Source organism: Lycorma delicatula, chromosome 11, assembly GCF_047948215.1.
Source record: "Lycorma delicatula isolate Av1 chromosome 11, ASM4794821v1, whole genome shotgun sequence".
Lineage (NCBI taxonomy): Eukaryota > Metazoa > Arthropoda > Insecta > Hemiptera > Fulgoridae > Lycorma > Lycorma delicatula.
The window spans coordinates 19,436,422-19,463,798 of NC_134465.1; the positions used below are offsets into that span (position 1 = coordinate 19,436,422).

General features: G+C 32.8%; 1 long non-coding RNA gene across 2 annotated transcripts in view; it reads right to left on the bottom strand.

The window, feature by feature from the left end:
- Nucleotides 1-27,377, bottom strand: part of LOC142332598 (uncharacterized) — a 344,493-nt gene that overhangs the window by 132,009 nt on the left and 185,107 nt on the right. For both annotated transcript variants that reach the window (XR_012758339.1, XR_012758338.1), the window contains exon 3: nt 22,449-22,526. This is a non-coding gene — a long non-coding RNA (uncharacterized LOC142332598). The remainder of the gene's footprint in view (nt 1-22,448; nt 22,527-27,377) is intronic.

Genomic DNA, 27,377 nt, shown 5'->3' on the forward strand with positions numbered 1-27,377 from the left:
GCTGCCCCTTCCGAGTATCCGGGACTAAAGGACCGATTATTGTCATTGTCTCCAAGAAGGGCATCCCGTAGAGGGCGCCCCCACTGGAAGCCCAGCTTAGAATGACGTTTCTTTCTAGGTTATTTTCTTTCATGCTTTTTTCATTTTTTCGGCATAGCTTCGTTTTTGCTCGTCCATCATTTTCCAGTCGTTCTTATTTCTCCCAGAAAAACCCTTTTTTATATTGTAAATTATTCATCGGAATTTATTTCTATCAAAACAGTCCTCTTGTTTCAAACCTATCCTTTGCAGGTCCTCTTTCATCTGTTTCAGGTAATTTGATTTGCTTTTCATGTTCTACAGCTTGTAAAATATTTGTTTATTTAATCTATTTAGATGCACGTTGATCATATGCCCCAAAAAATTACAATTTTTTTCCTTATTGCTGTTTTCTTGATCTTGATAGATATCCTTGTTAGATTTCAGTCCGTATCCTTACTCTGTATCCTTTGGTTCATGCATTTTCCTTAGTAAGCTTCTTGGGATCTTAGGTAATTTTTCGAAGTCGGTTAGTTGTAATGTTTCAATGTCATATAAGATTACTGATCGTACTACAGCTGAAAATGTTTTAATTTCGCGATATTTGAGAGATTATTCTTATCGTACATATTTTTGGTGATAAATTTAAGCTACTCCAGTTTTAAAATTCTATTTTCAACTGCTGTTTTATATCTTCCTGTTCTGCTCTGATTAATTGAAATTTTAAAGTTTATTTAAAACATACTAAAATGTACAAAATTAAATCCGTATTATGTACGTCCAATTTGTTCAAATCATCGGGGTATTTATAAAATCAGATTTTTCTTTGTTTCTTTTAAAAGTTCTTGTAAAAAACTATAAAATGCAACGGTTTTATTTTTATAATTTTATATAAAAAGCCATTTAAATTTGAAATCCAATTAGGTATTTAAATCCTAAAAACCAATTTAGTTAGTTTTCTTCCTATACAGAAAGAAAAATAAAATATACATACAAAAACAAATCTGTTATAAGAAATATATGTATATAAATTGAAGTAATTGAAAATAACAGAAAAATAAAGCATATAAGAAATGTAGCTACCTAAGTAAAATACTTATGAATATGTGATTCGTTTTCTGTAATTTATAAAAGTGCAGTAAGCTAAAAGTATTGAAAAACATAAATTTGGGAAAAAGAAAAAGAGAGAAAAACAAATATTTTCTGACTAAAAAATACAGTGAATATGGAAACCAATTTTATTAAATTAAATTAAATATGTAAAAAGGTTAATACATTTTTATATTATGCATCAGGGTTTTATATATTTATTTAATAATGCTTCCGATTTTATCGGTGAAGTTTAATGTTATCTATCTACCTAAGGTTAATAAAATTTATTCCTTTATCCCGAAAATAAAATTAAAATACTTTTTATTTTCTATTTTTATAAATAGAAAACTACTACTATATATATTTCAAAACAGAAAATTGATAAACAATAAACTGACTGGCGTAAATTAAATTAAATATAAATAATTAAAAAAACTATCATTTTTTATTTATTAGTGCTTTTATTAAGTTTATTATTTTATTTAAAGGACAGTATGATTTCATAAACAGCGATACCCGTTCCAAAAAAAACCTGTATTACTTTCTTGTACGAAGTAAAGGAAGTACTGCGATCGCGAAAAATTTTGGTTTTGAGATTTCAACGGAAATATCCATTTTGACCAATCCTGAATCTATTTTGACTAGTTTCGGTGTGACGTATGTACGTGTGTATCTCGCATAACTTAAAGAAGATTAGCCGTAGGATGTGAAATTTTCGATTTAGGACTGTTGTAACATCTAGTTGTTCACCTTCCCTTTTTATTGCAATCGACTGGACCAAAACTGTCCAAAAAAACCCAAAATTCCAAAAATTTGGATTTTATACTTTTTCTTAATTGCAGTAATAAGCCCTCATTGAGAGCTTTTCCACGATATATTATAAGTGGTACTTATTTTCAGTGGTTACAGAGTTACAGCCAAATAAAATTTTAATTAATGAATATTTAGTTATTACAAGGGGCAGGCACATCGGTTCGAATCAGACTTCATCACCTTTTTTTTAACTTTTTTTTTTTTAATTTAAATATATTGATTTATTAATAATTATTAACCTCCGATTTAAAAAAAATTACAATAAGTAATAATTCAATAATAATAATAATAATAATAAAATGAAAAAATATCAGAAGATTAATAATGAAATAAATTTAAAAAAAATCTGTATGTGTAATTTAATAGCGTACAAAGAAGTCATGTGTTGTCCACATCAAATTTTTTGATATTTTTTTTATTATTTAATTCTAGTAACTACTTTCATCCGAAAGTCCCCGGGTTCGAATCCCGGTCAGGCATGGCATTTTCACACACGCTACAAATCATCCATCTCATCCTCTGAAGCATGCCTAACGGTGGACTTTGAGGTTAAAAAAAAAAAAAAAAATCGGTTAGAGGGTCTAAAGACGACCTCCGGTATAAGCCCCTCACGGCTCGGAATGGAGGGGGTGGTGTGGCGACCGGTAACGTCACAAGGAGGATGTCTTCCCCCTACGGGGTTGCGATGTACTACAAACCTAAAAAAAACTTGTTTTCAGAATCGGATTTTGTGTTTTACGTCGTATATCTTAAAAACTGCTCGAGTTAAAGTTCTAGGACCGGTTTTATGTAACTTCGCAGCTCAAATTACATAAGAAACCATGAACTTTACCAAATGATTTTGGCAAAAGTTACAATAGGACTTATTTTTATAAAAAGAATTAAAGTTTGGGCGAAATGTTTCGCTAGCCAGGACTTCCAAACATACATATATGAAATTGTTTCATTATTTTCACCAATAGAATACATCCTGAAAGTTTCTGCGTTACTTCGTAGGACATTATGTATATATATATTTCTAAAATGGTGAGGTGGCTATGCTTTTTCGGATTCTACTGGTAAAACTAAAACAATATCCATATAAAAAATGTCGATTTCTCCTTCGCTCTCCCACTGTCTGCCATTTTGTTACTTTTATATGAAAATTTATATCTCAAGTTCGGATGGATGAATCAAATTAATAACTGGTAAGCTTCATTGTAATATATTTGTTATATTAGAAAAAAACCAGGAATTAAATACCTTCGCAAATTACAAAATGGCGGCCATGTTTATTTTTCAATCCGTTATATCTCCGTAAATATTCGTTTTATCAAAATTTATGATTTTTTATAAATATTAAGCCTATTTTCAATAAAATAAAAATTATTTTTTTTAAATCGGTTAACAAATAGCCGAATTATGGCACAAAATTGATGTAATTTTATGTCTATTTTCATGTCCTCCACTTTAGTTCAATTCAATTAAATATTAATTGTTTTTATTTCTTGTTAATTCTAGTTTTGTAAATTAGTATCAAATTAAGTAATAATTTTTTCACAATAAACCTAATAATTAAACAAAAAAATAAAAAATAAAAAAACTACCTGTGATTATCTTACGTTAATTATTTTAGAACATTAGGTGTAATCACAAAGTTAACAATTGTTAAAATTTATCAGAGATGTTCAGTGTCCATCATTAGAAATTACACGAGTATCCAGTCTTTTTCTGAAAGATTGTTTTAACGGTTCAAAAATTCCGGAAGTATTCTTAATTTCTTGAAATTCATTTTGAATCCTTTGTTGAAGATCCTCAATGTTGAGTCGAATAAACAATAATATGTTTCAAATGGCCCCACAGGTGGAAGTCAAGAGGGTTTAAGTCAGATAATCCGGCAGGCCAGGGCAGTGGCCCTCCGTGGCCCATTCATTTTTCGTGGAAAGTTTCATGCAGGAAACTGATACCAACTGTCTGAAATGTGCTAGAGCTCCATCGCGGTGAAACCATATATTTTCCTCTTAATTGTAGAGGTAGGTCTTCCAAAAAATCTGGATGATCAAGATAATCTTCTCCATTTAAACGATTTGATAGAATGACAGGATCCAAAAGGTAATGATCAAAAATACCTGCCCATATGTTCAGTGATAATCTTTGTTGATGGCTACTTTGGAAGCATTACATGGAAGCTTCATTTTTACATTGTTAACATGATCAACAGTAATAGTCGCTGTATAAAATTATTCAAAAAGTGAAAATATAATATCAATTTTTTTATTATTATTTAATATTAAATCTTATTGTGAAAAACTTATTACTTAATTTGATACTAATTTACAATACTAGAATTAACAAAAAATAAAAACAATTAATATTTTATCGAATTCAACGTAAGTGGAGGGTACGAAAACAGACACAAAATTACATCAATTTTTTGCCATAACTCGGATATTTGTTAACCGAATTAAAAAAAAAAAGTAATTTTGTTCAAAATAAAAGGCTTAATATTTTAGCAAAAACATGCATTTTCATAAAACTTATATTGATGGAGACATAACTGGCTGAAAAATAAACATGGCCGCCATTTTGTAATTTGCGACGGTATTTAATTCCTGATTTTTTTATAATTTGACAACTTTATTATCAAGACGCTTACCAGTTATTAATTTGATTTGTCAATACGAACCTGAGATATAAATTTTTATATAAAAATAACAAAATGATGGGCAAAGGTGAACGAAGGAAAAGCCGCCAGTTTTTTAAAAGATCTCTTTTGTTTAGTTTTACAAGTAGAATCCAAAAAAGTACAGCCGGCTTACTATTTTAGAAACACTCTGTATGTATATACACACAACAATGTATGTATATATACATAAATAACAAATTTACCCTCCTTATTACTCCTAATAAAATGATGTCAACGTCTGAAGGGTAATATTGATTATTTTTTTAAAAACGCTGAAACTTTTAAAGAACCTCTTGTACTGGGAATCATAAATTTTGTTTACGTACTCGGAAAAATATGCAAAAATATCTTCTATAAAGAGCTTACGTTTTATTTATAGAAAATTTTACTTCCTACGTAGTCTAGAACACGAAGTAACTGAGAAATTTATTGAAGATTTTGTAAATATTTGACTTATTTTATTTAAGCTTAATTAATTAGTTAATATAAATTAGAAATGCACTGTTCTTATTATAATTTGTCGGAATAAAATAAAACTGTAGTTTTTTAATCATAAATTAATTATATTTTTAAATATAAATTTTGTAATAATTAAAATTAAATTTATTAAATCCCGTAGCCAGTCAACTTAGTAAAAATAATATTTTTCATTAATTTTATAAAACACTATTCTCAAGAATAAGTATTTGTTGAAATACTAATTTAATGAGATTATTATAAAATAAAAAATAAAAACAAAAACACCTAATAGCTGATAAAAATTAATATTAATAAAATATGTATAATCTACTTTTAATTATTTATAAATTTTTATACGATTAATTTAAACAGTATATTCAGCATTAGATTCGTTAAATATTAATTTTAAAAACGAATTATTGTGTTAAGAATTACATTTAACAAGCTGTTTTATTATTCTGAAATTATTTCTATTTATTAAACATTGTTATTTATAACTTTTTTTATTACGTATTAACATTTATAAATATTAATATAATGCATTAAGTTGATGTAGTAATCAACGATACATATTTAGTGACGTGGAATACAATTCAAGCGAGCAATTAAAGTTCACTGACTTCAATGATAAAAATGAATAAATAAAATAAAATAAAAAATATATTATGGAGACACGACTGTTTAATAAAGGAGCCTGTTTAGTTTCTGTGTTTTTTCCGTAAGTATTTAATGCAACAACTTTCAGTTTTTTCTTTTTTCATCTGGTATTGTAATATATATATACACGAGTATATATATATATATACATATATTAAAAAAAGAAAAAAAATTGTTTACTGAAGATCGTAAGGACAAAAAAAATTTGTAAGGCGATCGTAATCATTTCGAAGTAATATATATGTATACTATAAATGATTTTAATAATTAACAATTAAATAATTATTTTTTATTTAATTTTAAAATATATATTATTTTATTATTATTAAAAATATTATATTATATACATAGTGCACAAAATTAACTATGTGGAAAATATACAGGCTGTTTCTAAGATAATGGGCTGGCTATACTTTTTCGGATTCTACTTGTGAAAACTAAACAAAAAATATCGTTAGTAAAAATGGCAATTTTCCTTCGTTCCCCAACTGTCCGCTAATTTCCTTCTTTTTATATAAAAATTTATATTTAAAGTTCGGATAGATGAATCGTATTAATATTTGGTAAGCGTCTAGGTAATAAACGTCTAAGATTATCAAAAAGTCGGGACTTAAATATCTTTGCAAATTACAAAGTGGCGGCCATGTTAGTTAGATTTCATTACAATGATACCTATTGTAATAGGTACCATGATTTCCGGAAAATTTCGACATATCTTCGCGTTTCAAATCCCCCAGATCCTAAAACCACCATCGGCACAAAAGTTTATTTACACATTTGTATTTATATATTTCACTTTATTGTGGACACGTTAACTGCCGTAATTTTGAGCCGATCACTTTCAAAATGATAAATAAAATATAACGACGCAAAATATCGGTCGAGTAACATTCGACCGTAAATGGACAAAATCGAATCGCGGTGTGGAAATGAGAATTTGAAGTTTTTCTTAACTTTAGAATGAAAATTTTTTTTATCCCCTACTTAGCACGGGTGAAATTTACTTCCGTCTTTGGCGTGCCGAAAGGGTATTTCTAATTTATAAATCCGTCATAGCTTCATAAATATTAATTTTATTAAAATGCATGTTTGCTAAAGTATTAAACCTTTTATTTTGAACAAAATGACATTTTTTTTAAAATCGTTTAACAAATAGTCGAGTCACGGGAGAAGATTGATGTTGTAATTTTGTATCGTAATTTTTATGTCTATTATTATGAGAAAATTGCTTAATTTGAAATCAATTTACAATACTGCAGTCATAAATAAAAACAATTAATGTTTAATCCAATCGAACGAAAAGTGGGGGACATGAAAAATATATCAATTTTCTGCCAAAACTCGGCTATTTGTTAACCGACTTTATGAATAAAATGTCATTTTGTTCAAAATAAAACGCTTAATATTTTAGCATAAATTTTGATAAAACTATTATTTATAGAGATATAACGGGTTGAAAAATACACATGGCCGCCATTTTGTAATTTGCGAAGGTATTTAAGTCCTGATTTTTTGCTAATTTAACAACTTTATTACAACGAAGGTTACCAAACATTAATATGATTCGTCTAACCGAAGTTGAGTTATAATTTTTATATAAAAATAACAAAATGGCGGACAGTGGTAGAACGAAGGAGAAATTGTCATTTTTCCTAAGGATATCTTTTTGTTAAGTTTTACAAATAGAATACGAATAAGTATAACCAGTCCACCATTTTATAAACACTTTGTATAAACTATGTATGTTACTATTATGAAAAGTGTGCTTTGAAATATACTGTCACACTCCATGTATAAGAGAAATACATAAATTTACTTACATATATATTGACTGAATTAATCTTCAATAACATTTTTCACTATTAGAACGATGATGCATTATTAAATATATATACAGAAAGATGAGCATAGTCGGTTCACAAACAACTGCTGGTACACCGAACAACAAACATGTAAATGTAAACGACCAACATTATAAACGTTTAAAACGAAACACAGCCAAGCACAAATGTCTCTCTCGTTCGGACAAATTCGGCTACACGTAATTCACCCGAATGAGCGTTTCACCTCAGCCTAATTATTCACTACCCGTCAGACTGTCTCCCGTTCTCGGCTAAACTCGGCTCGACAAAATCTACACGAATGAGCATTTTCCTTTAGAGTCAACTGATCAGACTTTTTTAATGCTAATACCAAAGTACCGCGGCACTTCTAAAGAAGTATTTCACTTCAAATATTATTAATAATTGTAATTTATTACACGAATTAGTATGAAAATAAAATAAATTTCAGTTAATTTTTTAACGGGCATAATTTTAAAGATAAGTAGAAGAAAAATTACAATATAATAAAAAAAAAAAAAAATATTACATCGAAAAGTTATTTACGTATAAATAAAAGTTGTTTATAACTATCGGTACATTTTCGTTTCTCCCTCCCATCAAAAGTTTGCGAGTTTTTCACCTAGAAATAACACAAAATAGCAAAAAAAATTGATATCAACAATAAGCAGGTTAATAAGACAGATGATAAATTAACATTTTTTGTTTATTCTTACAGAAATTATGAAGTCACATAATTTAATTTCAGTAATTAGTTCAACGAATACGAAACTGCCGTAAAGTTTTTGCAATCAAAGACCATTTTATATACAAATTTTATATACAAAGACCATTTTATATGTAAAAAAAAAAAAACAAAAAACATGAAAATTTCATTCAAATAACCCGATATAATTATTCATACTACCATTTTTTTTCTCCCTCTATGAATCATGAGACCTTGCCGATGGAGAGGGGGCTTGAGTACTCATTGACACAGCGTAGCTGGACCGAAGGTGCAACCACATCGGAGAGGTATCTATTGAGAGCCAGACTAAGGAATGATTCCTGAAAAAGATCAACAGCTCTTTCAGTAATTGTTAAGGGTGTAGGTCAGGACTTAAACGGCCATATCAACATCACTCAATCTTCTGAGTACTGCGCAGCTGAAAGCAATGGAAAACTAAAGTTATTTTTTTTCCAAGAAAATGTAGCTCTTTGGATTTTCATATATTAAAGATGGAGGCGCCTTCCTTGGTAAAATATTCCGGAGGAAAACTAGTTCCCCGTTCGGATTTCCTGGTGGGTAAGGAAGGGGTCACCAAAAAAATAAAAAAATAGCATTCTACGAGTCGGAGCCGGGAATGTTAGAAGTCTAAAAAAAGGTCGGTAGGTTAGAACATTTAAAGAGGGAAATGGGTAAGTTAAAGGTAGAGGTTGTAGGAATTAGCGACGTTTGGTGAGAAAAGGAAAATTACTTTTGATCAGGTGATTTTAGAATAATTAACTCAACGTCAAATAAAGGGCAGGCAGGAGTAGTTCTTGTAATGAACAGGAACATAGGGAAGAGGGTAGAGTATTTAAAAAAGCTTAGCGATAGAATCATTATAATAAGAATTATAATTATAATAAGAATAAAATCAAAACCTAAGCCGACAACTATTGTTAACGCCTGTATACCTACAAGTGCCCATGATGAGGTAGAGTGTGTATACGAAGAAATTGACGAAGCAATTAAACTCATAAAAGGGGATGAAAATTTAATAATAGTTGGTTAGTAATAATTAATTTTAGTAATAGTTAGTCATCGATTGCAAAGCATATCCTGGAATAAACATTGATAGCGACCATAATTTAGTGATAATGAAATGTAGTTTGGGGTTTAAAAACCTGAAGAAAAGGTGTCAGATGAATCGGTAGAATTTATAGAAGCTTGGTGAAGAGGAGGTAAAGAAGAATTTTGAAGAATACAGCACAAGAGATCTGAGTAAAAACGATAAAGTAGAAAATATAGAAGAAGAATGGGAGAATGTTAAAAAGGAAATTCTTAAATCAGCAGAAGCGAACTTAGGTGGAACAAAGAGAACCGTAGAAAACCTTGGATATCAGAGGATGTATTGCAGCTTTCTTTTTCTGTTTAGCCTCCGGAACCACCGTATGGTATTACTACAGGGATGAATGAAGATGATATATATGAATGTAAATGAAGTGTAGTTTTTATAGTATCAAGTCGACCATTCCTTAGATGTGTGATTAATTGAAACCCAACCACCAAACAACAGCGGTATCCGCGATCTAGTATTCATTATAAATATAATTTAACCAACTTAACCTACGCCCTTTAACCTTAAATAATTAACACAGTAATGTTTTGAGTAATTAAGTAGTAAATTCCTAAGGTGGCGTCCGCATACGCCTCGGTCTCGACTGAGGCGGGGCTGGTGGTGACTGGGATGTTGCCATTTCAGCAGCTGGTGGCGGCTCACGCGCAAGTTTATCAGGGCGTGTCTAAGGACGATGCCAACGCAACTGTCTACAGGGATTGGCAAACCAGGTGGGATGCGTCGTTTGATCACGCACATTGAGCCGTGGGCCGGGAGGAAGTTTGGCGAACCGGGATTCCGGTTGACACAATTCTTGACCGGCCATGGGGTCTTTCGTTCATACCTGTGTGGATGAAGAAGTGCTGAAGACCCCTTCTGCCCTGTCGGGAGTTTATCACGCCGGAACATATGATATTCCAGTGCCCGCAGTGAAAGAGGAACGCCGCGTCTGTACTGCCGTAACAGGATATCTCGAGTTGGTGATCATCGTTGGAACGACGTTATGCAGTTCGGTGGACTTCAACACTGTGACGGATTTTGTCGGAAATACTGCAAATGAAATATCGGGAAACGAAGGGGTGAGGGACAGATCGGTACCGAGCTGCCATTCGCCCTCCGTGCTTGCACGGGTGGGCAGTGAAGATGAAGTGCGGGGACTCTCGATTCCCTGAGCTTAAAGTGAGTCCCGGCGGGGCCGACCCTTCGGGAGTGTCCCCGTTAGATGCGCAGCACAAAGGACCGAGTCCTGATTGCTGGGTGATGGAGGCCGGGAGCGGCATAGCCGGGCCTGGTGTTTCCCTCATCTGGCGGCTAGAGGCAAAGGCAGCCCCCGGAACCGTGGTCATGCTTAATTGGGGGTCTGGTTCCAAGAAGCAGGGATAAAAAAAATAATAAATTCAGTAATTTTTGCAATCATTTATTATTTAAATAATAAAAAACTTACCGTTAATTAGTCGAGGTTAGCGAGCGTAGGTTACGTTTGATTAGATTATAAATTATATCTATATTTATAAGCAATAATGCTTATAAATTTTATATATAACTTTTTATATGTAAAATATGTTGGTACTTTTTCGTAGGTTAAATTTGGTTAGATTATATTTACAAAATAAATAAATATAAACGGTTATAAAAATGGTAATATCAGGTTATTGGGTTATTTCTACAACCTGGTTATTGTTAACATCAATATTTCCTTCTGTTTTAAGTTATTTCCAGGTGAAAAAGTTCCAAACTTTTGCTGGGGGAGAAACGAAATTGATTTCTAATGAACTAAACTTTTCATAGACTTTATATGAATTTAAGATAGAACTTCATGTTCTGATAAGGTATTTCTACAGGTTTTTACAGACGAATCCTGAAAGATTGAACAATGAATTGAAATCCCTTTGATTCGAATTTTAAGTAAAGCATAACTTTTATTTTATTTTAAACTTTATAGATTAATTCTAAAAAAAAAATATAACACTTTAAAGTAATACAATAATTATTAATGAAGAAGTAATTTAATTCTAATATAATATTTTTTTACAGTTTTGATATTTTTTTTTTGTCTTCAGTCATTTGACTGGTTTGTTGCAGCTCCCCAAGATTTCCTATCTAGTGCCAGTTGTTTCATTTCGGTATACCCCCTACATCCTATATCCCTAACGATTTGTTTTACATATTGTTTTACATATTACACAAACGTTGCCTGCCTGCACAATTTTTTCCATCTACATGTCCCTCCAATATTAAAGCGACTATTCCAGGTTGCCTTAATATGTGGCCTATAAGTTTGTCTCTTCTTTTAACTATATTATTCCAAATGCTTCTTTCTTCATCGATTTGCCGCAACACCTCTTCATTTGTCACTGTATCCACCCATCTAATTTTAACATTCTCCTGTAGCACCTCATCTCAAAATCTTCTTATCATTTATTCTCAGGTACTCCGATCGTCCAAGTTTCACTTCCATATAAAGGTACGCTCCAAATATACACTTTCAAAAATCTTTTCCTGACGTTTAAATTAATTTTTGATGTAAACAAATATTTGTGACTGAAGGCTCATTTCGCCTATGCTATTCGACATTTTAATCGCTTCTGCTTTGTTCATCTTTAGTAACTAAAGATGCTTCCTAATTACTTACTAAATAATGTACTAAATAAATACTAAATAATGTACTTCCTAAATAAAAAAAATTTTAAACCTCCGTATTCTTTTCTCTTCCTATTTTTATATTCAGTGGTCCATCTACATCAATTCTGCAACAAATTTCAGTTCTTTTGTTTTTTCTTGTTTATTTTCATGCGGTAGTTCTTGCGGAGGACTTCAACCAAGCCATTCATTGTTTTTTCTAAATATTTTTTGCTCTCGGCTAGAATTGCTATACAGCAAATCGTAGCATCTTTATCTTTTTCACCCTGCCTTGTTACTCCAGATCTAAATTGTTCTTTTATATTATTAACTGCTAATTCTATGTAAAAATTAAAAAGCAATGGTGATAGGGAACATCTTTTTTTATTTCTACTTCTTTCTTATGTTCTTCGATTATTACTGTTGCAGTTTCGTTCCTATAAATGTTAGAAACTGTTCTTCTATCTCTGCACTTGAACCCTACGCTTTTTAAAATGCCGAAAATTTTATTCCAGTCTGCGTTATCAAATGCCTTTTCTGAGTTTATAAATGCCAGGCATGTTGATTTTTTCTTTAATCTTTCTTCTACTATTAATCTGGGCGCTAAAATTGTTTCCCTTGTCCCTATACTTTTCCTGAAACCAAATTCTCTTCTCCTAACACTTCTTCCACTCTCCTCTCAATTCTACCGTACAGAATTCTAGTTAAGATTTTTGACGCATGACTAGTTAAGCTAATTGTTCTCTGTTATTCACATTTATCTGCTCCTGCTTTCTTTGGTATCATGACAATACCACTCTTTTTGAATTCTGACACTTCAAAATATTTTTTGAAGTAAATATTACACACCAGTTTTGATGTAACAAATACACACTAGTAAAAATATCACACTAGTTTTTTTATAACAAATTTATTCAATTTTTTACAGAAAATTCAATTGCAAAATAGCAAGAAGCAATAAATATTTTACAAATTATAGTTTTTAAAGGCAAAAATTATTTTTATCATTTTCTACTCCCGAGTAAAATTGCCAAATACATAATACAAATATCTTGTATATTAAAAAAATTGGGCAAAAACCTATTTTCAGTTCATGTAAATGCTTTACTGGACACGGGTTGAATTTTTTTATTCTGTTCGAATTGACAAACAGATCTCCCCTGAGAAATCTTCATTTAATTGAGGAACTTTCTATTAGGAAATCACATTAAAAGTCTATTAATGCTTGATGACATATCTGCGGGCCATTTCAAGCAGAATAAAAAAAAAATTGGCCCGATCTGTCCAGTAGGACGTCTGGACGGTCAGGAAATAGGTTTTGAGAACTTATTTTACCTGTATTAGGAAAAGAAATAGAATAGTAAAGAAGTTGTGGTGAGACGTGTCATAAATGGAATCGGGTTTTAGCCTATTTTTTAAAAATATATGATTACTTTGTAATAATAACGCTGTGGAGCAGCACTGAACCTATGCTGCTCCACAGCATATAATATTTTTTTTTGTAATGATATATCTATTTCAAAGAATATAAATTCTTCATTGCAAAGTTTCAAGAAAAATGAGGAGTGAATTAGTTATCGTTGCTATCTTTACTGAGTTTATTTTATATTAATCCAGATTAGCGACAACAGAAATAAAAGTAATATAAAGTCCTACCTTTATTCTGTTCATCAAAGGGAAAAGCTTATAATGAAGATCATTATTTACACAGTAATCATTTTAACTGAGACGTGGTTTTACGTTGTTATATAGCGGTAAGAAAGTTTAGAATACATATGAGAAGCAGTAAATTCATGTAATAAAAAATAAATAATCTTTCTCAAGAGGACTTACGATGTCTTTACCATTTACCGGTCAGAAATACACCGATTTTCAAAGAACAACGCACTACATACGTTAGATTAATGAGTAGACACTACACACAAGCGTAAATTTTAACTCGCTCACCATTGTACCTAACTGCATTTGGTGGGTATAAAAAAATACATCGATACGATGTTAACATAATGTGAAATTGAGATTACGTTGACCTCGTTACTGAAGGAAGACTCAACCAATCATCATGAAATTTTCACATGTACAACTTCACATACACTACTACAACATATATAAATTTAAATGAAATTAATCAAATAGTTTTGGAAATTTCCGATGCACAGGTTTTGTACATGAATGTTTAATTTTTTAAATTTTCAAGCCAAAAAATTTTATATATAAATGACATTTTCGTAATTCTCATACCTCAAAACGTAAAGAGAATTGATTATCATCTCCCAATCCCACCACGCGACTAAAAAAATAGCTCAAATTGAGGTTATGTTGTCGGTTATCGATCTTAAATTAAGCGTAATTCAGGAAAAACTCAACCAATGTTCATCAAATTTTCACATGCACAACATCAGATACACTCTTACAGCATAACTAAATTTCAATGAAATTTATGTAGGGGAAGGAAAATAAAAAAAAAATTGGGGAAAAGGAAAGGGATAAAGGGTAAAAGGGAGAAAGGTTAAAAGGAACAATGGAAGGGTTAAATTTTGTGAAGTTCCGTAATCTTCATTTTGTTAATGTTTTATCAAACTTTCAATTGTGTTCATTTAATATATATATATATACTCAAATCTAGAAATAGCGAAGCAATGGCGGATCTGCTAGTAAAATATAAGGAAAGTACATTTTAAGTGAATGGTATTTTGGTACTTCTCACCTCAAAACCTAAACAGAATTCAATTTTGTCCCCCGATCATATCGCCAACGAAAGTAATACCGTATTTTTTCTCGAAAAGATGGTAAAAAAAATTTAAAATGATAAATATTAAAAAAAAAAATTAAACAGCACGTAAGATGTTATTTCATGACGATCATTTATTTGTGTAAAAAGTTTACCATGAATTTTATTTGTTTGAATTTTGAATTGATATATATATATATATATATATATATATATATTTATTTATTTAAAATTAAATTGATTTAAATTAAAAAACTCATTTTAATCAATTGATAAAGTATAAAATTTAAAATACTTTATTAAAATATAATTTGAAAATTAAATTTTCAAGTTGTAATTAAGTATCACATTGATAAAAATAAAACAACCAGCTTTTTTTCAGATGAATATTACTAAGTAAATTACGAGTATTATAAACGTTTTAAAACTTCTTTTTTAACATTAATATAAACAAATGAAAAAGTTCTGAAAGCTCATTATATACTTTCAAGTATTTAATTAATTTATTAGCTACCCTTTTTAATATCCATTTAATAAATGTAAGTTATAATAGAAATATACACGCATATTTTTTTTTTTTAATGTAATTCTGGGAAGGCTACATCTCCAATAATAATATAATACATCATTATTTAAATAAAAATATTAACTTTATTTTTTACCAAAAAAAGTATTATTTAAGCAGTAGATAATTTATTTCTAAAAATGTACTTAAAAAGTGTTAAAAGTATAAAAAAATTAATTATTATTTAACATATAATTAAGTTATAATACAATCATTTTAATTAGATTAACAAGCAATATAATTCAACAAGACTGAAATTTAAAAATGTTTTTGTAATTAACAGAAAATGAGGGAATTTTTACGATTCTTTTTTTTTTATTACGTAGAGAATGTTCTAGTAGTTCATTCAATAAATCGTCTTGAGTTATAAACGATTTGATGTTATTCAATTTACTTTCGAGGAGTTGCTACAACGTATGGATCTCTTTTCAGTTTTTATTTATCTGTAGGACGACATCAATCTCATTTCGATGGAGAGTTGGAGGTAATTAACATTGCTGTTGGCCACTTTTGGTCTCTTTTCACGAACAGAGGTTTGCGTTGTATAGCCTTTTTCAGTGCTATTTTTGAGCTGGTGGAATCTTAAACTGTTACAACGGTTTTGCGTCCTTATTGTTGAGACGATTCATACCCTTTTCACGAGGATTCAGAGGATTAGGCGCACGATTTGTTGGAGCACCAGCCTCATCGGGGCGAAATTAGTGGCAACGAATTCTGGTCGCAAGTCCCTGTTACGAGCAAAGGGGCCTTTACCCTTAGTCCTGCTCGCGCTCTTTTAGAGCGGGGGCCGTAATCTGTAACCGTGTATTGATCTTTGATTTCACACATTTGACCCGGTAGCGGCGAAGAGGTGCAAAGATTGACAGGAGAATACAGATCTCCAGCTGCCCGTGGCTCGCTGAGGGTAGTCACCACGCTTTCGGGCTTGTGCCCAATATCTCTAAATAGAAGGAATACAGCCAGCAGTTTGTTCGTATACTGTTAGGTCAAGGCATCTCCGACCGTGACAGATATTAGTGAGGTAGATAAGAAGCCTAGCCGGAGCAGGGGGCCGCAGCTTTTATCCTTCGACCTCCTCGAACACCGGTCGTGACGATAGTTCAGAAGTAGATATAGGGGTCACCACCCGGGAGGGTATGAACCCACTTATTGAAGATTTTTTGCAAGCCAGGGCCAGGCCTGGCAGCTCTGCTCCTTTGGCCCGTGATGTTTTGGCGGAACTGGGTGGCTTGTCTTCCTATAGCTGTCGGCCAGATCTGAAATTTCCACGAAAGTAGAGTTGTTTTGTGATTCAAAATCCGTCTTCAAGCCGGCCTCCGTGGTGCGAGGCGTCTCGGCTTTTCATCCGGAGGTCTCGCGTTCGAATCCCGGTCAGGCATGGCATTTTCACACGTACTTGTCATTCATCTCATCCTCTGACGCAATACCTAACGGTGGTTCTGGAGGTTAAAAAAAATCTACATTCAAAGAGATCTTCTCATTTTGTCTTCCAATTATATCAAGAATATTTGATGAAATTAGGGAGTCTGGTGGCAGATTAGGTTAAGTTAACGTTTCAGTTATATTTCAATGGACCTCAAATTGGAACCGATTGAAATGAGATGGCTGACTTAATGGCGAAGTGAGGGACCCGAATATTGATGATTAAAATATACAGCTTGTCTTACCACTCCGTTAAAAATATCATAAACGGAAGATTTAAACGAAAGTTCCTGAATCGTCTAACAACTCAGATAGGAGGTAAACAGTATATATTTTTAATTAATGGAAAAAATATAATTCCTGAAATTCTCGAAGAGAATCTTTGTAATTTCAAGATAACTGCCTTACAGAACATCTTTTCAGGATTAAAATCCTCGCTTTTCTTGTATATATTTCTGTAAAAAATGAAAATTTTGTAATGAATCGGGTACATTTAAAAGAGTACGTAAGGAATTGATTATAGAAACATGTCTACTGGAAAGCCAGAAATCTAATGACAATGTATCAATAGATGTAGCATTGAATAAATAATTTATTCTCGACATCGTTGACGAAATTTATTTATTTACGTATACCACGTTACAGAGTAACAACACAGTAACATAATGTCAACGGTATTCTGTAGAGATGCCAAGGTGAGTAACCGGTGCCAAGATGCGCAGTCTGGTGAGTAACTATAAATGTACAGGTAAATGTGTAGTCTTCAACAGACTCAGGCCGACTACTCCTGAGACGTGCGGTTAAGTAAAATCGAACCACCAAAGACACCGGTATCCACAGCCAAGCATTCAAATCCATATAAAAACAACTGCCTTTACAAGGACTGGAACCTTAGAACTCTTCACTTTAAAAATCAGCTGATTTTGTGATGACGAGTTTAATCGCTAGACTAACCCGGGGGTTAATTGTTATAACGTATGACATTTATTTATGGCGATGTAATTTTTATATGTAAAATATTTTCGCGTGAAAATTTCATAAAATTAGATAAAAAACTTATAAAAAAATATTAATACAAATTCCCATACATCAAAAATATTTTTTTCCCTGTTTAGCCTCCGGGAATCACGTCAGGTATTACTTCAGAGGATGAATAAGGATGATATGTATGAGTGTAAGTGAAGTGTAGTCTTGTACAGTCTCAGGTCGACCGTTTCTGAAATGTGTGGTTAATTGAAACCCACCCGCCAAAGAACACCGGCATCCACTATCTAGTATTCAAATACGTATAGAAATAACTGCTTTAACTAGAATTTCTGTTTAATAATAATAATAATAATAATAATAAATAATAATAATACTGGCACGTTTTAGGCACTGCAGTTCTCAGGAAATAATTCATCGTTTTCAAGAGCTTGTGAACGAACACGACCGGGAACTGGTTTTCTACACTGATGGATCTAAGACAGCGAACGTCGTTGGCAGTGTCTTCCATTGTGCTGGCGTTAGTAATTCGTGGTGCTTGTCGACAATTGCATCTGTTTATACAGCTGAGTTGTATGCCATTTGGCAAGCTGTGAGGTATTGCGAGCACTATAATTTACCATCCTTTTTAATCTGTAGCAAATCACGGAGTAGTATTCAGGCACTGCAGGGAGCGTACTCGACGGACCCCTTGGTGAAAATGATTCTTGCACTGCTTCAGGTGCTAAGCAAGAGGGAGCAGCAACAGAGCACATTGATGTGGGTCCCTGGACACTCCGGTATTACTGGTAACGAGGCTGCGGATGAGGCAGCTAGGGTGGCTGCTGAGGAGTCTAACCCTATGGGATACCCGTCAGACGTGACGATATTAAGTGTCACGTGTCTGCCTGTGTCAGACGTGAATGACACAGAGTTTGGAGCGGGTTAATCACAAAAATTAACGCCGTGAAAGACTCTCCTCGCAGGTGGACCGCTCCACTTCCGGTCAAAAGGAAAGAACAGGTTGTTATAACGTGATTGCGAATAGGGCATACAAACCTAACGTCTAGTTATATGTTGACTGGCTGCAATCAACCAGTTTGTGACAGATGTCAGCGACCGTTGACGGTCAAACATTTGACCGTCAAGGAGGGTTGACTCGTACATCGCGATCTGCGTCGTCAATTCGGAATAGCGGGAGGAATAAAGAGAATTTTGAGAAATGAGGAATGTGCTATTAAAGACTTGCTTTTTCTTTATACGGCCGGACTCTTCTATTTTATTCGATTCAACTTTTGGAGGCATGCCTTCGATATATATACTCTGGGTCAGGAGCGGATAGTTAGATTTTCTTTTCTTCGTTTTATTTTTACTTTTTTTGGCGCCCCATTCAGGTGTGTAAACTTTTGTCAACGTGCGTGTACTTTTCTTTTTTCTTTGGCTAGTTCATGCTTTTCAGTAAATGCTATCGTTTATTTGTACTTTAGTTTGTAGAATTAACAAGGGCTAATTAATTTGGCAATCGATGCCCGATGACAAAAAGAATTATAATAATAATAGCCTTTCCTTGCCGACTGCATATGAGGTTAGAGTAGTGAGGTATGGAGGCTAGACCAATCATCAAAATCGATTGGGCTACCCCTAGATCGCTGTTTTGGGCAGTGCAATGGAATGCTCTTATAACATCTCTGCAAAAAATCATCCGATTTTCAAAATTTTAACGGAATATTTACTAGTATAATACTAAATCACGATGGAACCGAGCCAGAACAAAACTTAACTGATGAAGTTAGAAACGAACTTATTTACAAAATTGCACAAAAAGGAGTGCAATATATTTAGGAGTATGTATGCGCTTTTTTTCCACCATAACAGCTCAACGGCTGAACCGATTTAGAAGTACGACCCCGCGTTGGAATACTTACGTTACCTGAAGGCGTCACAGACTATATAAATATGTATATATGTTTAAATAATTTAAAAAAATTTGAAAACAAAATTATATTATATAAAAAAATTGTCACCCAAACGCTCTTTAATTATCCTTATAATGAATTATTGTATATTAAAGAGCAATATTTGTCGGCAATACTTTTTTGTGTCGGTCGTGTTTTTCAGTTTTTATTATTTTTATCTTTGCGTCTTTTAAAATAATTTTTTTGATAGGAAGAACTTTTAGGGCTACTAGAATTTAGAACGGTAGACTACGCGAATCTACCCCAAAGCGTTCTCAAAGATTTGAAGAGCAGTTTATATTGTTTGGCTCAAAATCAAGGTCGGAGAAACACGTTAGGTCTAAAACCTGAATTTGAAAGATATTCAAATAGGTAATATGATTAGAACGTATAATCAATGTAATACCAAAAATTGAATGATGAAATTTCTAGACTTTTCTGTGCTAGGAACAAAGTAATTTTTGAACAACTTTAATGTCCTCCTGATTTCATTAAAAATTTGATTATGTTAACACATTTTTTATCTAAAAACTTATTTCATCTTGTAAGTTGTTTAATTAAAAAAACTACTTCCAATTTCTGAAGTTCTATACGTATACAGCACTGTACGGAAGCTGTACGGTGATGCTGATTTAGTTTATAATAATTGAAACTCATAACTAGAATTAAATTACCAGTTTTACGCATAGACATCGGTCAATATGTGCAGCTTATTTATGAAACCTAAGTAAATATCTTTATTTAGAGTTTGAGCCTCTGTATAAATAAATCATTTTATTATTTAATGTAAACGACAAAAGCATTACGTATAATGCAACGATCAAATAATCAAATCCATATACCGTAAATATATGCATGAATAATTGTTGTTTACTGTATTGAGTAAATATATATATATATGTATAGATGAATACTTAAATGAATATGAAACTGAACAATGAGACCACTTTCATTCTCATTGAAGAGAATATCATGGAACAACCAACACCATAATCCCTCAAAGCCCTTCCGATAGCGCACTGCAGAATTCTATATTCCAATAATAATAATAATATTAATTCTAACATCTATCCCAAATTCTACTTTTAGTTCTGGTACTTAGAGAAGTGGGGGTATGAGAGACCGTCTCTACAATTTGTATCCCATCTCTTAGTTTAAACAGGATTAATTTAATAAATGTTGTACATTAATCCTCTGTATGTATATATATATATATATATATATATATATATATATATATATATATATATATATATATATTATTATTATTATTATTATTATTATTAATACTTCAAAAACAAGCAAATAAAATTGATGTTGTTTTTCATTTATTGCAGTATCTATTTCAGTTGAATAAATCTAATTTATTTTAGTTTCTGTGAGAATAAGTTGCGGTAAAGTATAGCTCGACAGACTTTAACAACTTCGACTGATCTGTAGTAAGCAATTCAAAATAAACGTTGAATAAGTTGCCTATGTATTAGAGTTATTACTAAGGTGTCCGTTTATTACAAAAGTTATCTTTAGTAACGTTTAATTACAGTTATTATTATTATTGTTAATTAAATAATACATTTATCTTATTAATTTAATTGAATATATATATATTTTTTCATTTTATAAGCACACTAGCAAATCCGGCAATGTTTCGCTATTGCTAGATTTGAGTAAATATATATATATAGATTAAATAAACACAATTGAAAGTTTGATAAAACATTAACAAAATGAACATGGCGGAACTTCAAAAAATTTAATCTTGTCCTTTTTCCCTTTCTTACTTTCCCATTTTCTTTTTCTCATTTCACTTTTACCATAATAACTTTCTCCTTTTCTCCTTTCCCTCGTTTCCCTTTTTCCCTTCCTCCTTTTCATTTTTCTCCTTTCCCTTTTCCATTTCCCGTTCATTTTCCCCGTTTTCCACTTTATTATTTTTTCTATTTTCCCCTTCTACTCTTTTCCGACTTTTCCGTATTTCCCTTTTTCCCCGCGCGTAAATCGGTCCCGTAGTTTTTTAGTCTATAGCGGACACACATATCGGAAACATTGAAATGGAATCGGAAAATATTTAGTATAGTGTGTGTTACTTTTACGTCCACCAGATAGCGCCGTTTTTCAAGAAAAGTATGTTTTTACCTGTCACAGGTGTGACATATTAGGTATATAGAAACACGCGCGTATTCGAATGCAACGTAGGTTCGGAAATACTTGAAAAAATATATATCACAACTTCTAAATTCTTACGTTTGTATATTGTATCGGTGGACTTCATTCATACAATTTTACTCAGAATCATATTTATACATGTTTTTTTAAACATTTTTGTGTTTTTTACTTATTTAACAAAGTTTTTTACAGCAAATGAATAATTGTGGGTTTTTCAACACCCAATTTTTTGTATTCTACCTAAGGTTTCTCGAAAAATATTAAAAATACAGTACTTGGACCTATTTTTAAAAATAATATTATTCTTTAGGTTCCATTTCATAAAAATCTAAATTCACTCCTTAATTTCTGTTCTAAGAATTACAGTATGATTTAATTTTCCCGAGGGGGCAGAAAAGGCGAAAACTTTCGCTAGCCAACATACGCTAACAAAGTTTCCGAGCTTTTATTTATATGTTCTTTCTTCTTTACTTTCATCGGTAGAATATATCGTAAAAGTTTGTTACATACTCTGTGAGTCCCTCTTTACATATATATGTATATAATTTCATAAAAAATGCACGGGGAAAAAATATATATGTTCTTTAAATTTATACCACATAAATAATAAAATAAATTGAAATTAATGTATATTATGAGGAATACAGAAAATACAAATTTAATTAAAAAAATATATATACCTCCATCGTCCATTCTTCCACAGAACAGGTATGACTTCTATTAAGAGAAAATCAATTTTGAAGATGATTTTGACCAACCTAGAAAACAACGAAAAAAATGTATATTTAACAATAGAAACCAGAATAAACCGAATATAAACTAATTACCTTTTCCAGATAAACATGATTTTTATTTTGAAAATTCCAGAAATATTTTTCAAATTTAGTATCGAGGCATATTTACCAACATCTTAGTGGTGTAGTCCCCAGTAAGTAAACTGTTATTTTCAGAGGCACCGCGCCATGCGACCTGATTTCCTATCTACTATTAAATTTTGAACGTAAAATGTTTTGTTAAAATGTTAAAAACCCATCCAGCCAACTAAAGCGGAGATTTGAACAGCCATACCATTTCTTGGGGATGTAAACTATAAAATAATGACGGGTATACGTTAATTAACTGGATAGAACGTGAAAACCTTGAAATACTTTTCATTGAAAAAGATCCTGGCGCCTCTTTTTCAGTACGCTGGAAACGGAGTTATACACCAGATCTTTTTATATACTACTCAAATGATCGTAAAGAGCATCAAAGATCAATTCGTATACTTCTAGAAAGATTCAGAACATCGTCCGGTCCTGATAAATACTGGATTTCATGTACTCTTAGTAACATCCACATAGAAATGTTGGAATTTCAGGAAAGTAGAGTGGAAAAGTTTTAAACAAAAATTCGATATATTATTAGACAGGAAAGTCCCTGAGTCATACAGTATTGCAAATTTACACTGATCTTCAAGGCAGCTACATATTCTATACACAAAGGAAGAAGAATGGAATACATATCACGTTTGACAGACTAGTGGTAGAGATTTACTCTAGCAATATCAGGAATCAGAGAACCAGAAAGCGGCTGAAGAATTATGAGAAAACTAGATGAGGAAAGAAACAGAAGATGAATAAATACAGTAAAAGATTTGGACTTTACTCGTGGAAGTAAGAAGGCATGTAACCTACTCAGAAAATTACGTAAAGACGCATTAAATGAAAGATATATTACCAAACACATGACATCAGATGAAATACCACTCGACTTCTTCAGATGATGAAAATCATCAGTCCAAATAAAAAAATGGTCGGAAAAGTTAGGAAGCGACTATAGTCAACAAATGAAATGAATGACGCCACATCCTAACCTACATCCAAAGAATCCAAAACGGGCAGAATCTTGAGTAATGATTGAGGAAAAAGTTGGATGATGGAAAAGGACGATCTAATCTCTAAGAAACAAAAGTACGGGCAAATAAACAGATGCTGAGAGTAGCTGAAGGGAAAATCTAGCTATACGTAGGGAGCTTCAATTCCTTGGGATATCAAGGCTTTTTTGTTTAAGATTGGGGTAATATATTCACCAAAAACATATTATGTTAATTTATATAAAAGAATTTCCTAATAGTCTGTCCCCATCTTAAAATTAATAGTTATAGCTGTTTACCCGTTTTCTCAATACGTCTGAGGAAAAGCTCTACCGGCCACAATCAGCCCGCACAGGGGATAGTAACGGGTTTTCAACGATTAAAACTCCTCCCTCACCACAACACGCGAAGACCGCACCCGTCAAGAAGCTTGACACAGTCTCTGGTGAGATTTGCAGGATCAACTGCCAGAAGGAAACAGCGAAACGGTGAAGTCCGACGGGCATCGACAAAGAAACGCCCATCTGCAACTGGACGCGGACGAAACGCACCCTACCAGCCGCAGATTGTCCATCCGTCCCATTTGCCTGCCCCCCGCCGCGTAGATGCTTATCATCATGATATGACCAGGATCGTGGGCATGAACGGAAGGAACTCAGTGGAGTCCCACGAGCACAACGGAGAACGCACATTGTTGGTAAATCAACAAGCGGAAAATCCCCAAGTACATTCCGGTGCCTTTTTTTTTGGTTATAGTTAAATATTTTATGAAGACAAACAATCACAAAAAATATAAACAATAAATACATCACCATCATCATCATCATAGAAAAACAATAATAAAAAATATATTATTAATATATAATTCGCATATATGCAATATATCGGTATATAATAATGAAACAAGTGTACACCTGACCACCACGAGACATGCACTAACGAATCGGGATTTTTAGATAGTGGACGGTACATTCTGGTGCTAAGATAAGGGATACGGACACACACACACACACACACACACACACACACACACACACACACACACACACACACACACATACAATCAAATGCTCTTCAGTTTCATAAAAAATATCTCATGTGAACAAAGGCTCTCTCAATCGATTTAGTGGTGAAAGTTCGAGCAGCCATGTGGGAGTTGCGAAGAGGTCGGGAAACCGAGGTATTTGGAATGCGGTTTCGGGCCGGGCTATAACCGGAACGGAACGGCTATCACAATGCACCGGGTCTAAATTTCGAACAGTTGCCCATTTCCCGCCTGCGGAAGAGGCTTTGGAGCCTCGCGATGGAGGCATGGCAGCATGAATGGCACACCACGACTAAGGGAAGATCTCTGTATAGAATTATACAGGATCTGGGGGGATGGTATGCCTCGAGTTCATTTTTAAGGGCGGCGGATGCCCAAGTGCTCACCAACCATGTGAATTTGATGCAATATCTGTCCAGGTTTCGCCTAGCGGCTGATGAGTTGTGTGTCTGCGGGGAGGTCCAGTCGAACGAACATCTAATGTTCGACTGCCCTGCTCTTGGGGGGGCCAGAGACCGGGCCACCCTGGAACTTAGAGGTCAGGGGGAAAACTGGCCGCTCATAAACGGCGAGTCAATGTGGCGTGAGCCGTATTGTCGGACCGTGTGGGAGTTCCTTGATGAGGTTGCGATGTTCAACCGTCATCGTTAGATTTGTTTAATTTAAATGGGATTTATTGATTCCTGTAGCGTGCCTGTGGGAAGTCTTCCTTTAAATAATGGCTGCCATCAGCCAGTAATAAGCTCCAAGCGCTTTAAATGGTGGACAGGCACTAGCTGAGAAACAGCGACCGAGGCGTGGCGGCTTAAATTGCCGTCTTTTTAACTTATAACGTTTTTATTTTTAAATTGTAACAAGGGGTGCGCCTCCCCGATCTAGTTTTAATGTGACAAGGGAGCGGTAGGGACACATAAAGCGGGTGCTGTACGGCACCCAGCTTAACCGCTCACGCAAGATAGGAGCTCACTAGGAGCATTAGGAATAACGAGGTCGCAAATCTGTTTTTGAGGCACAGTAGCCGTTATTTGGCACGGAACATTTGGTCTATGCTCTAGGGCGACTGAATGGGGTGGTGGCGGGAGAGATGCCAGCTAATCAATCTCATGTGAACATCACATGATTTCCTTGTACGCCTATGAAATTGCATATACAATTTTCTTAAAATGAAACGTAATAAAATTTTATTTCATTAAAATCTTCTGATATTTTTTCATATTTTTTTTAGGTAGATTTCGTAAGAAAGCTACCAATTGTAATGGACACCATGATTCGACTTCCGGAAAAATTCTACATATCTTCGCGTTTCACATCCTGAGACCCCAAAACAAACGTCAGCTCAAAAGTTTATATATACGTCAAAAAATAATTCGTCCAAAAATCTCGGTTGAGTGCGTTAACGGCCAAAATCGGACCATGAGGGTGGAAATGGGAGAGATTTTTCGAAAAAACAAAATATTTATATAACTTTCTTATTAAGTAAGTAGAATTAGTTGAAAGTTCCTATTATTTTTTGGATAACCTAAAACTCTTATAAGTGAAGTTTTTTGATATTATCAACCACTGGCTAAGGGGGTGGAAAAAAATGCGGTTTTGAAGACAAAAAATCCACACCTACCTTAATAGGCGTAGTATGGAATCGGTTTATGGCTTGTCGTTTGCTAAACATGTGAAATTTTTTTCACATGAAATCATTGTCGTATTGAGCAAATTTGAAGTTTTTATTAACTATGAAATTTTTTTTATCCCCTCCTTAGCACCAATGAAAACTATTTTTCAATTTAATTGTATTAATTTATTAATAATTATTAACCTCCGATTGTAAAAAAAAACCTTTTAAAATAATTAAAAGTCAATTTTTTTTTTTGTCTTCAGTCATTTGACTGGTTTGATGCAGCTCTCCAAGATTCCCTATCTAGTGCTAGTCGTTTCATTTCAGTATACCCTCTACATCCTACATCCCCAACAATTTGTTTTACATACTCCAAACGTGGCCTGCCTACACAATTTTTCCCTTCTACCTGTCCTTCCAATATTAAAGCGACTATTCCAGGATGCTTTAGTATGTGGCCTATAAGTCTGTCTCTTCTTTTAACTATATTTTTCCAAATGCTACTTTCTTCATCTATTTGCCGCAATACATCTTCATTTGTCACTTTATCCACCCATCTGATTTTTAACATTCTCCTATAGCACCACATTTCAAAAGCTTCTAATCTTTTCCTCTCAGATACTCCGATTGTCCAAGTTTCACTTCCATATAAAGCGACACTCCAAACATACACTTTCAAAAATCTTTTCCTGACATTTAAATTAATCTTTGATGTAAACAAATTATATTTCTTACTGAAGGCTCGTTTAGCTTGTGCTATTCGGCATTTTATATCGCTCCTGCTTCGTCCATCTTTAGTAATTTTACTTCCCAAATAACAAAATTCTTCTACCTCCATAATCTTTTCTCCTCCTATTTTCACATTCAGTGGTCCATCTTTGTTATTCAATAAAATTCAATAACAATAAAAAACAGTATGAAAGAACTCACAGTTATTAGTGAAATAAAATTTTATATAATTTTTATTTAAAAACCAAACAGAAATGAAGTCGGATTCGAACCGATGTACCTTCCCCTTGTAAGAACAAAATATTTCATTAATTAAAATTTTATTTTGCTGATAACTCTGGAACCGATGAAAATAAGCACCACTTATGATA